Source organism: Triticum aestivum, chromosome 2A (genome assembly GCF_018294505.1).
Source record: "Triticum aestivum cultivar Chinese Spring chromosome 2A, IWGSC CS RefSeq v2.1, whole genome shotgun sequence".
NCBI classification, from domain to species: Eukaryota; Viridiplantae; Streptophyta; class Magnoliopsida; order Poales; family Poaceae; genus Triticum; species Triticum aestivum.
In genome coordinates this window covers 492,585,672-492,598,493 of record NC_057797.1, presented here as the reverse complement: position 1 = coordinate 492,598,493, position 12,822 = coordinate 492,585,672, and positions in this window count along the sequence as shown.

Below are 12,822 nucleotides of genomic sequence, written 5' to 3'. Positions count from 1 at the left end.
TTGTATCTCTGCGCGGCATTCCACAGTTGATCTCTTTAGACCGTGGAAGCATCTTTACCTCCAAGTTTTGGGATTCTTTTCAGAAGGCCATGGGCACCAACATCCGCTTCAACACAACTTTCCATCCTCAAACTAGCGGTCAAGTCGAGCGTGTCAATCATATTCTTGAAGATATGCTCAGGGCTTGTGTGATCTCCTTCGGTATGAATTTGGAAGATTGTCTTCCATATGCTGAATTCTCCTACAACAATAGTTTTCAAGCAAGTTCGGGCAAGGCCCCATTTGAAATTCTCTATGGCAGGAAGTGCCGTACTCCTCTTAACTGGTCAGAGACCGGTGTACGCCAACTTCTTGGAAATGACTTGATCACAAAGGCAGAGGAGATGTGCAAAGTCATTCGTGATAACCTCAAAGCAGCGCAATCGCGCCAGAAGAGCTACTATGTTAGTAAGCATCGTGATTTGGCTTTCGAGATCGGAGACCATGTTTACCTCCGCGTCTCTCCAATGAAAGGTACTCGTCGCTTCGGTATCAAAGGGAAGCTTGCCCCTAGATACGTGGGTCCTTTCAAGATCGTCAGCAAGAGAGGCGATCTCGCCTATCAACTCGAGCTTCCTCCCAACTTTGCAAATGTGCACGACGTGTTCCATGTCTCTCAGCTCCGCAAGTGCTTCAAGACCACTAACCGCACCGTCAACTTCGAAGACATTGATCTCCAAGAAGACCTTTCTTATCGTGAGCACCCAGTTGCTATTCTTGAAGAGACTGAACGCAAGACCCGCAATAAGTCAATCAAATTCCTCAAAGTCAAGTGGTCACACCATTCCGACCATGAAGCCACCTGGGAACGCGACGATCACCTCCGTGCTGAGTACCTGGCGTTCTTCCAGTCCTAGATCTCGGGACGAGATCCTTTATTAGTGGTGGAGTGTTGTAACACCCCGGATGTAATTTACCTTATATGTATCCCAACTCTTGCCATTTCCGGCGCTAAGTTATTTTATTTCCTCGGGTTCAGGTTTTTGTCTCCGTGTGTTGTTGCCTTTGTCATGAATCTCATATCATGTAATCATGTGCATTTCATTTGCATACGTGTTCGTCTCATGCATCCGAGCTTTTTCCCCGTTGTCCATTTTGCATTCCAGCGCTCCTATCTCCTCCGGTGGTCCTTTCTACCTATTTTCGTGTGTGCGGGTTAAACATTTCCGGATTGGACCAAGACTTGCCATGCGGCCTTGGTCTACTACTCGTAGACCGCCTGTCAAGTTTCGTGTCATTTGGACTTCGTTTGATACTCCAACGGTTAACCGAGGGATCGAGAAGGCCTCGTGTGTGTTGCAGCCAAACATCCTTCCAATTTGGCCCAAAGCCACCAAAAATCTCTCCATCATCTAGAGCGTTCGATCACGATCGTGTGACCGTAAACCGCACCTCATTTGGACTCTCCTAGCGCCCTCAATGCCTATATAAAGATCCCTTCCCCGAAATTCCGGATGAAACCCTAACCTTCTCCCTCTCCTCGCGCGGCCCGACGAAATCTCGCCGTCCGGACATGTCCGAATCCAGCCACCACGTGTCACAGCGGGATAGGCCGCCACCCCACACCCACTTCACCATGCCGCCACCCGTGCGGGCCCGCCGAAGCCCAACGCCGCCCCCCGCGGCCCAACCGCCGAACGCCGCCGCCTGCCTCTTTGTCCACCCGAGCCGGCGAGCTCCGCCCGCCTCACCTCGCCGCGCCGCCGTCTTCGCCTCGCCGCCCGCCGCGCTGATGCCACCCCGCCTCCTCGTCGCTGGCGCCCACCTCGCTGTCCGGCTCACCGCCGACGACCGCCGCCGCCTCCACGTGCTCCCTCCGTCCTCCGGCAAGTCCTCCTTCGGCCGACGCCCTCCTTGCCGCCCTCCTCGACGAACGCCGGCCGCCGCATCCACTTTCTCCGGAGATCCTCGGGATCTGTTCCAGCCGGATCCAGATATGGATTTGAAATCCGAAGGGTTGACTTTCCCCGAAACCGTAATTTATTTGCGTTTTTCATCATGTCGTAACTCCGCATCCGTAGCTCCGTTTTGGGCGTGTAGCATATCAAAATGTTCGACTCTGAGAGTACATTATTTCATCTCATTGCGTCATTTTCATTTGAGCTCATATTGATGCCCAAAATGCTGTTGGAAGAGAGCTATATGAGATAATTGTCAGATCTGCTGCACCAAATAGCTATTTGTCATTTTACCATGATTAATGTGTGCATCATATGCTCCTGAGTTCTACATGAGTTTTTTCATATGCCATGACATCTTTACAGAGGTGCTTACCATGTATTTTTGTGATGTGTGTGGTGACTAGCACAAGCTTGCAAAGTAGTGCATTCGTTAGTGCTGATTTCAGGGACTTAGAATTTCACCAAGTCGTTGATCTGTTTTTGTTAATATGCCATATGTTCATGTTGTTTCCTAGTGATCCGTGCCTCTTTTGAGGATGACCAGTAAGGATGACTTGTTAATATTGTGGTGCTCTATCCACCCATGTCTTTGTTTGCAATTATGGAGCACCCTAGCTTGAGTCAATCGAGCTCTACTTTTGCTATTTCGTGAATCCTGGCAGATTGTTGACTCGTTAGCGATTTTGCCGAGGATGTTGCTAGTGATCCGTGCGTGCTATGTTGTTGTTCTTGCCATGTCTAGCTTCTATTATATGTATTCTTGATGGGTGTATGCTTAGTTTGTCATGCCTTGCTCTGTAGTAAGTGCATCGAGCTCGTAAACATGCCTACTCGTTAACAGATTTGCATGCTCCAGTTTTTCACTAAGTCTGTAATCTGATTATGTTTTTGCCATGTTTACATGCTTGCAATTGTATTTTCTGATCCCTTTTGGCTCAAGGTCACTAATGGACTTTTGTTAAGCGCTTTGAATAGCTTCATGTCATGCCTTGCTTTGCCATGTTAAGTTCCTGTAGCATATAATTTTCATGCTCCAAAGTGTGCTACCTGATGTTAAATTCCAGACTTGTGTTAATTTCACCAAGTCTGAAACCTGTTATCGTTTGCATTTGTGCCATGCTTGTTTGAACCTGTTAATGGATGAATTGGCCGTAGCTCAGTGTTAATCTTTTGTCAAGCATCATGAGTGGATCCCTGCCATGTATTTTGTTGTCATGTTTGGGTGTTGTGGCATAATTTTCTTGATGCATTTAGATGGCTACTTGTTGTTTATCGCAGACCGGTGCCATATTTGTTTTGCTTGCCATTTCCAAATCGTGCATCCCATTCCGGTGATCTTTATATCGATTTCAACCGAAATCACCTCACCTTTCCAGTGGAACTCTTGGATTTCCAAGTTGATTCCAGGTTCAATCATTCCTTGTCAAATCTTGCATATGCATCACATATCGCATCCCGCATAGCATACCATGTTTGCATCATATTTGTTTGAGCTTTGCACGTGGTTGATTGTGTTCCTTTTGCTTGTTTTTCTTGTTTGGGTAGAGCCGGGAGACGAGTTCGCTAACGAGGAGCCCATTGAGTTTGCTTACGAGGATCAAGTCAACTCTGACAACTTTGCAGGCAAGGTGATCATACCCTCGAAATCACTTCTATCTTTGCTTGCTAGATGCTCGCTCTTTTGCTATGCCTATGCTACGATGCCTTCCACTTGCTTATCATGCCTCCCAAATTGCCATGTCAAACCTCTAACTCACCATGTACTAGCAAACCGTTGATTGGCTATGTTACCGCTTTGCTCAGCCCCTCTTATAGCGTTGCTAGTTGTAGGTGAAGTTTGGAGATCGTTCCTTGTTGGAACATTGTTTATTGTTGGGATATCACTATATTATCTTGTTATCTTAATGCATCTATATACTTGGTAAAGGGTGGAAGGCTCGGCCTTTTGCCTAGTGTTTTGTTCCACCCTTGCCGCCCTAGTTTCCGTCATAATTATATTCCCTGATTTTGCGTTCCTTACGCGGTTGGGTGATAATGGGAACCCCTTGACAGTTCGCCTTGAATAAAACTCCTCCAGCAATGCCCAACCTTGGTTTTACCATTTGCCACCTAGCCTCTTTTTCCCTTGGGTTTCCGGAGCCCAAGGGTCATCTTATTTAAACCCCCCTGGCCAGTGCTCCTCTGAGTGTTGGTCCACCTCGTCAGCCGCCGGTGGCCACCAGGGGCAACTCTGGGCTGGCCTACTGGAAGTTTGGACAATCTGAGTGTGCCCTGAGAACGAGATTTGTGCAGCTCCTATCAGGATTTTTCGGCACATTCGGGCGGTGTTGCTGGACTTGTTTTACCATTGTCGAAGTTGTCTTGTAGAACCGGGATACCGAGTGTGATCGGAATGTCTCGGGAGAAGGTTTATCCTTCGTTGACCGTGAGAGCTTGTGATGGGCTAAGTTGGGACTCCCCTGCAGGGATTTGAACTTTCGAAAGCCGTGCCCGCGGTTATGGGCAGATGGGAATTTGTTAATGTCCGGTTGTAGATAACATGAACCTTAACTTAATTAAAATGAATCAACTGCGTGTGTAACCGTGAAGGTCTCTTCTCGGCGGAGTCCGGGAAGTGAACACGGTGTTGGAGTAATGTTTGCCGTAGGTTGTTCTATAGTTCTTCGTTCATGCTTTGCCTTCTCTTCTCGCTCTCTTTTGCGAACAGGTTAGACACCATATATGCTAGTCGCTTGCTGCAGCTCCACATATTACCTTGCCTTTACCTATAAGCTTAAATAGTCTTGATCGCGAGGGTGCGAGATTGCTGAGTCCCCGTGGCTCACAGATTACTTCCAAACCAGATGCAGGGACCGATGATTCCGTTCCAGATGATGCGCTTGAGCTCAAGTGGGAGTTCGACGAAGACTCACGCCGTTACTATGTGTCTTTCCCTGATGATCAGTAGTGGTGCCCAGTTGGGGGATCGGGACCGTGTCGCATGTTGGGGTTGATCTTTTATTTTGGTACCGTAGTCGGACCATGAGTGTATTGGATGATTGTAATGTTATTTAAGTATTTGTGTGATGTGGCGAGTGTAAGCCAACTATGTACCTTTTTCCCCTATTATCTATTTACATGGGTTGTTGTGAAGATTACCTTACTTGCGACATTGCTTTCAATGCGGTTATGCCTCTAAGTCGTGCTTCGACACGTAGGAGATATAGCCACATCGAGGGCGTTACAAGTTGGTAATCAAAGCATTCCCCGACCTTAGGAGCCCCCCTGCTTGATCGATTTAGCTGACGTTGTTGAGTCTAGAAAAATGTTTTGAGTCATTAGGAATTATATATCGGAGAGCTTAGGAATTCTTTTTACTCCCCAGTCCCTTCATCGCTCTGGTAAGGCATCCTGACGTAGAGTTTTGACTCTTCTCTTCTCAAATTTCACAAAAAAAAATTTAGGATCACGCGGGTATCTTGGAATCGTTCCGATTGATTTGTGACGAGAACGTTGTTCTTGGTGCCTCCTGTCATTTAGGGGTTGTGGCAGTGTCCCGGGGAGTTGAGCTCCGAGGTGTTGTCGTCACAATTTTATCGTTGCAGTTCTGGAATATCTGAGTTTAGTTTCGCCGACATCGAAAATCTCTTTTATGCAGTTGTTGGTGAGATAACCTCAATGCCACCCAGTACTGGGGAGGGAGTTCGGGAGTATTGCCATAACTTGTATAACGGATGCTTTTCGAAGGTTGAGGTAGACGATTTCCAAAGTTTTTCTCAGTTACGTGTTGAAGGATGGATACAGCTGGATGTAGGATTTGCTAGATTTGGGTGAGATATTATGCTTCCCCTGTATCCCCAACACCTGATTGCATAACCGGAAAGGTTCGGGAGTTTCATAGGTGGGAATTCTTGTAGCTCTAGTTCTTCTTCCACGGATATTTGGTTTGAGATTGGGTGATCCTTACCGAGTATTCGTTCTTGTTCCGTACCTTGTTGTTGTTTTTCTTCTACTTCAATTCTAAGTGGCTTCTCAATTTATGGATATGTGACCATTCCAATTGGAATGCATTCGTTCATTTTGTTCGGATGTGAAGACTATATGTTGCAATTTCAACCAGTTTGGTTCAACTTCAACATTTGTCTGTCAATGTGCTAATGGATGTCAACCTCTTCAGGATGGCTCCTCCAACACGCACGACTCCGAATGCTGATCCGCCACCACCATCTCCACCTCCGGAGGCATGGCAAGTTGTGATGGCCGCTACCAATGCAAACACACAGTTGATCATGCAAATTCTTCAAGAGCGCAACCAAGCGAACCAAGGGAACCAAGGCAACAATCAGAATCACTTTGCTACACTCAACCAGTTCCTTGCTAACCAGCCAAAGACCTTCAGCAATTGCGTTGAGGCAACTGACGCTGATGATTGGCTCGTGGACTTATGCAAGCATTTCGAGTGCAGTAACGTCATGCCTGAGGACTTTCTCAAGTTTGCTTCCTTCCAACTCAAAGACCAAGCTGCAGAATGGTTTCAGCAGTACAAAGATTCCAGAGGAGGCCGTGTGATTACCTGGGATGAATTCCGTCAAGACTTCAAAGCTCATCATATTCTTCAGAGCGTGGTTGAAAGCAAGCGTGAGGAATTCCGCAACCTGAAGCAAGGCTCTACGTCTGTCTATGAGTACAACAAGATGTTTCAGAAGCTCGCCCGCTTTGCTAAGCAGGACGTCCCTGACGAGAAGAGCATAATATACCAGTTCAGGGGTGGTCTCAGAGAAGAAATCCAGCTAGCTCTTGTTCTCTTTGAGCCCATGAGGTACGATGAGTTTTACAACATGGCATTGAAGCAAGAGTCTGCTCAACTGAAGTGTGATGCTTCCATGAAGCGAGTTAGAGATGCTACTCCTTCTTCCTCAACTCAAGTGGCTAAGCAGCAGAAGTATTGGCTTCCTCCTCCTTCATTCCGTCAGCCTTATCAACAGAAGAGCAAAGGTGGCAGTGGATCTTCCCACCCACCCAACCCTGGCTTTCAAAACAAGACTTCGTCTCAAGCTCCAAGATCGAGTGCTCCGTATCACCGTCCGCTTTCAGAGGTCACGTGCAACAAGTGCCAATAGAAGGGTCACTATGCCAACAAATGCTTCAATCAGAGGCATCTCCCTCCTCCTCCTCCTCCTGTGAGATCGGCAAGTACAGCTGTGGTCAAGCATAACCCCAAGCACGCCAAGGTCAACTTGATGAATGCATCTCAGGCAGAGGACTCTTCAGATGTCATCATGGGAAACCTTCCTGTTAACGATGTTCCTGCAAAAGTACTTTTTGACACTGGTGCACCGCATTGTTTCATCTCGAGACCTTTTGCATCTAAGCATGAGTTGTCTTCTCAAGTTTTGCATAAACCGTTAGCAGTTCTCTCACCAGGTAAATGTTTGCTCGCAAACTACAAGATTCCGGATATTTCTATCATGATGGGTGATTTCAAGTTTCTGGCTTCTCCAATGGTCCTTGGTAACTCAGATATTGATCTTATTCTTGGAATGGACTGGCTTTCTAAGCACAAGGCTCAGCTTGATTGTGTAGCCAGGCAGATTCAATTGACTCATTCGTCTGAGAATGTAATTGTCTTTGCCGCTCGGGATAATACAATCCGTCTGTTTTCTCTCAATGAGAAGGGTGAACTGGATGCCATCTCTCAAATTCCAGTCGTTTGCGAATATCAAGACGTCTTTCCAGAAGAGCTTCCAGGAATGCCTCCGCACCAGCCAGTTGAATTCGTCATCGATCTTGAGCCTGGCACGGAACCGGTTTGCAAACGTCCTTACAAGCTTGGACCTGAAGAGTTGAAGGAGCTAAAGAAACAACTCGATATTCAAGAGCGAATGGGTCTCATCCGTCCTAGTTCTTCTCCGTGGGGTTGTGGAGTTCTTTTTGTGAAGAAGAAGGATGGAACGGACCGACTTTGTGTTGACTACCGTCCATTGAACAAGAAGACTATCAAGAACAAGTACCCACTTCCCAACATCAATGAACTGTTTGAACAACTCAAAGGTGCCCAAGTATTCTCCAAGCTTGATCTCCGTATGGGCTATCACCAGATTCGAATTCGTGAGCAAGATATTCCCAAGACGGCATTTAGAACAAGCTATGGTTCATATGAATACACTGTCATGTCTTTTGGCCTCGTCAACGCTCCTCCGACTTTCTCTCGCATGATGAACTTCATCTTCAACGCCTACACAAATGACTTCGTCTTGGTCTACCTCGATGACATTCTGGTATTTTCGAAGAACAAGGAAGATCATGCCAAGCACTTGCGTTTGGTGCTCGATAAGCTCAAGGAACATCAGTTCTACGCCAAGTTCTCAAAGTGCGTGTTTTGGCTCGATGAGGTTCTTTATCTTGGGCATATCATCTCTGCCAAGGGCATAGCAGTGAATCTTGAGAAGGTTTCTGCAATTGTGAATTGGGAACCACCTCAGAACGTGAAGCAACTCCGCAGCTTCCTTGGTCTCGCAAGCTACTGTCGAAGGTTCGTTGAGAACTTTTCAAAGATCGCGAAACCTCTTTCAAACCTTCTCCAGAAGCACGTCAAGTACGTTTGGTCTCCGGAATGTGACATCGCTTTGAACACTTTGAAAGAGAAATTGGTCACTGCCCCAGTTCTGACTCCTCCTGATGAATCCAAACCGTTCGAGGTCTTCTGCGATGCCTCTCTTCAAGGTCTTGGTGCAGTATTGATGCAAGAGAAGAAAGTTGTGGCTTATACCTCTCGCTAGTTGAAGCCCAATGAGAAGAACTACCCCACTCATAACCTCGAGTTGGTGGCAGTTGTGCATGCTCTTTTGACTTGGAGACATCTCTTATTGGGAAGAAAAATGGACGTCTTCACTGACCACAAGTGTCTCAAGTACATCTTCACTCAGCCTAATCTCAACCTTAGGCAGACTCGTTGGGTCGAAATGATTCAAGAGTATAATCCGAGTATCGAGTATACTCCATGCAAGGCCAATGTGATTGCTGACGCTTTGAGCAGGAAGGCATACTACAACAGCCTGATTCTCAAGCCTTACCTACCCGAGCTTTGTGAAGCTTTTCACAAACTCAATCTGCAAGTTGTTCCTCAAGGTTTCCTCCCCAACCTTCAAGTCTCTCCTACATTGGAAGATCAGATTCGCGAGGCCCAACTTCTTGATGCTATGGTGAAGAAGGTGAAGATTGGGATTGCCAAGAGTCAACCCAAGTACAAGTGCTATCACCTTGATGACAAGGATACTCTCTTCTTCGAGGATTGTATTGTTGTGCCTAAAGGCGACCTTCGTAAAGTTATTATGAACGAGGCTCACAATTCACTCCTCTCCATCCACCCTGGGAGTACGAAGATGTATCAGGACCTCAAGCAGGCTTATTGGTGGACTCGAATGAAGCGTGCGATTGCTCAGTTCGTGAATGAATGTGATGTCTGCAGAAGAGTGAAGGCAGAACACCAACGACCAGCTGGTCTCCTCCAACCTCTTGCCATTCCAGAATGGAAGTTTGACCACATTGAGATGGACTTCGTGACTGGGTTTCCAAAGTCCAAGCATGGCAATGATGCTATATTCGTTGTCATCGACAAACTCACTAAAGTGGCTCACTTTCTGCCTATCAAAGAGTCTACCACTGCAGCTCAATTGGCAGAGCTTTATACCTCTCGGATTGTATCTCTGCACGGCATTCCACAGTTGATCTCTTTAGACCGTGGAAGCATCTTTACCTCCAAGTTTTGGGATTCTTTTCAGAAGGCCATGGGCACCAACATCCGCTTCAACACAGCTTTCCATCCTCAAACTAGCGGTCAAGTCGAGCGTGTCAATCATATTCTTGAAGATATGCTCAGGGCTTGTGTGATCTCCTTCGGTATGAAGTGGGAAGATTGTCTTCCATATGCTGAATTCTCCTACAAAAATAGTTTTCAAGCAAGTTCGGGCAAGGCCCCATTTGAAATTCTCTATGGCAGGAAGTGCCGTACTCCTCTTAACTGGTCAGAGACCGGTGTACGCCAACTTCTTGGAAATGACTTGATCACAAAGGCAGAGGAGATGTGCAAAGTCATTCGTGATAACCTCAAAGCAGCGCAATCGCGCCAGAAGAGCTACTATGTTAGTAAGCATCGTGATTTGGCTTTCGAGATCGGAGACCATGTTTACCTCCGCGTCTCTCCAATGAAAGGTACTCGTCGCTTCGGTATCAAAGGGAAGCTTGCCCCTAGATACGTGGGTCCTTTCAAGATCGTCAGCAAGAGAGGCGATCTCGCCTATCAACTCGAGCTTCCTCCCAACTTTGCAAATGTGCACGACGTGTTCCATGTCTCTCAGCTTCGCAAGTGCTTCAAGACCACTGACCGCATCGTCAACTTCGAAGACATTGATCTCCAAGAAGACCTTTCTTATCGTGAGCACCCAGTTGCTATTCTTGAAGAGACTGAACGCAAGACCCGCAATAAGTCAATCAAATTCCTCAAAGTCAAGTGGTCACACCATTCCGACCATGAAGCCACCTGGGAACGCGACAATCACCTCCGTGCTGAGTACCTGGCGTTCTTCCAGTCCTAGATCTCGGAACGAGATCCTTTCATAGTGGTGGAGTGTTGTAACACCCCGGATGTAATTTACCTTATATGTATCCCAACTCTTGCCATTTCCGGCGCTAAGTTATTTTATTTCCTCGGGTTCGGGTTTTTGTCTCTGTGTGTTGTTTCCTTTGTCATGCATCTCATATCATGTCATCATGTGCATTTCATTTGCATACGTGTTCGTCTCATGCATCCGAGCTTTTTCCCCGTTGTCCGTTTTGCATTCCAGCGCTCCTATCTCCTCCGGTGGTCCTTTCTACCTATTTTTGTGTGTGGGGGTTAAACATTTCCGGATTGGACCGAGACTTGCCATGCGGCCTTGGTTTACTACCCGTAGACCGCCTGTCAAGTTTCGTGTCATTTGGACTTCGTTTGATACTCCAACGGTTAACCGAGGGATCGAGAAGGCCTCGTGTGTGTTGCAGCCAAACACCCTTCCAATTTGGCCCAAAGCCACCAAAACTCTCTCCATCATCTAGAGCGTTCGATCACGATCGTGTGACCGCAAACCGCACCTCATTTGGACTCTCCTAGCGCCCTCAATGCCTATATAAAGATCCCTTCCCCGAAATTCCGGATGAAACCCTAACCTTCTCCCTCTCCTCGCGCGGCCGGACGAAATCTCGCCGGCCGGACACGTCCGAATCCAGCCGCCATGTGTCACAGCGGGATTGGCCGCCACCCCACGCCCACTTCACCACGCCGCCACCCGCACGGGCCCGCCGAAGCCCAACGCCGCCCCCCCGCGGCCCAACCGCCGAACGCCGCCGCCTGCCTCTTTCTCCACCCGAGCCGGCGAGCTCCGCCCGCCTCACCTCGCTACGCCGCCGTCTTCGCCTCGCCGCCCGCCGCACCGATGCCGCCCCGCCTGCTCGTCGCTGGCGCCCACCTCGCTGTCCGGCTCACCGCTGACGACCGCCACCGCCTCCACGTGCTCCCTCCGTCCTCCGGCAAGTCCTCCTCCGGCCGACACCCTCCTCGCCGGCCTCCTCGACGAACGCCGGCCGCCACATCCACTTTCCCCGGAGATCCTCGGGATCTGTTCTGGCCGGATCCAGATCTGGATTTTAAATCCGAAGGGTTGACTTTCCCCGAAACCGTAATTTATTTGCGTTTTTCATCATGTCGTAACTCCGCATCCGAATCTCCGTTTTGGGCGTGTAGCATATCAAAATGTTCGACTCTGAGAGTACATTATTTCATCTCATTGCGTCATTTTCATTTGAGCTCATATTGATGCCCAAAATGCTGTTGGAAGAGAGCTATATGAGATAATTGTCAGATCTGCTGCACCAAATAGCTATTTGTCATTTTACCATGATTAATGTGTGCATGAGCTCCTGAGTTCTACATGAGTTTTGTCATATGCCATGACATCTTTACAGAGGTGCTTACCATGTAATTTTGTGATGTGTGTGGTGACTAGCACAAGCTTGCAAAGTAGTGCATTCGTTAGTGCTGATTTCAGGGACTTAGAATTTCACCAAGTCGTTGATCTGTTTTTGTCAATATGCCATATGTTCATGTTGTTTCCAAGTGATCTGTGCCTCTTTGTAGGATGATCAGTAAGGATGACTTGTTAATATTGTGGTGCTCTATCCACCCATGTCTTTGTTTGCAATTATGGAGCACCCTAGCTTGAGTCAATCGAGCTCTACTTTTGCTATTTCGTGAATCCTGGCAGATTGTTGACTCATTAGCGATTTTGCTGAGGATGTTGCTAGTGATCCTTGCATGCTATGTTGTTGTTCTTGCCATGTCTAGCTTCTATGATATGTATTCTTGATGGGTGTATGCTTAGTTTGTCATGCCTTGCTCTGTAGTGAGTGCATCGAGCTCGTAAACATGCCTACTCGTTAACAGATTTGCATGCTCCAGTTTTTCACCAAGTCTGTAATCTGATTATGTTTTTGCCATGTTCACATGCTTGCAATTGTATTTTCTGATCCCTTTTGGCTCAAGGTCACTAAGGGACTTTTGTTAAGTGCTTTGAATAGCTTCATGTCATGCCTTGCTTTGCCATGTTAAGTTCCTGTAGCATATAGTTTTCATGCTCCAAAGTGTGCTACCTGATGTTAAATTCCAGACTTGTGTTAATTTCACTAAGTCTGAAACCTGTTATCGTTTGCATTTGTGCCATGCTTGTTTGAACCTGTTAATGGATGAATTGGCCATAGCTCAGTGTTAATCTTTTGTCAAGCATCATGAGTGGATCCCTGCCATGTATTTTGTTGTCATGTTTGGGTGTTGTAGCATAATTATCTTGATGCATTTAGATGGCTACTTGCT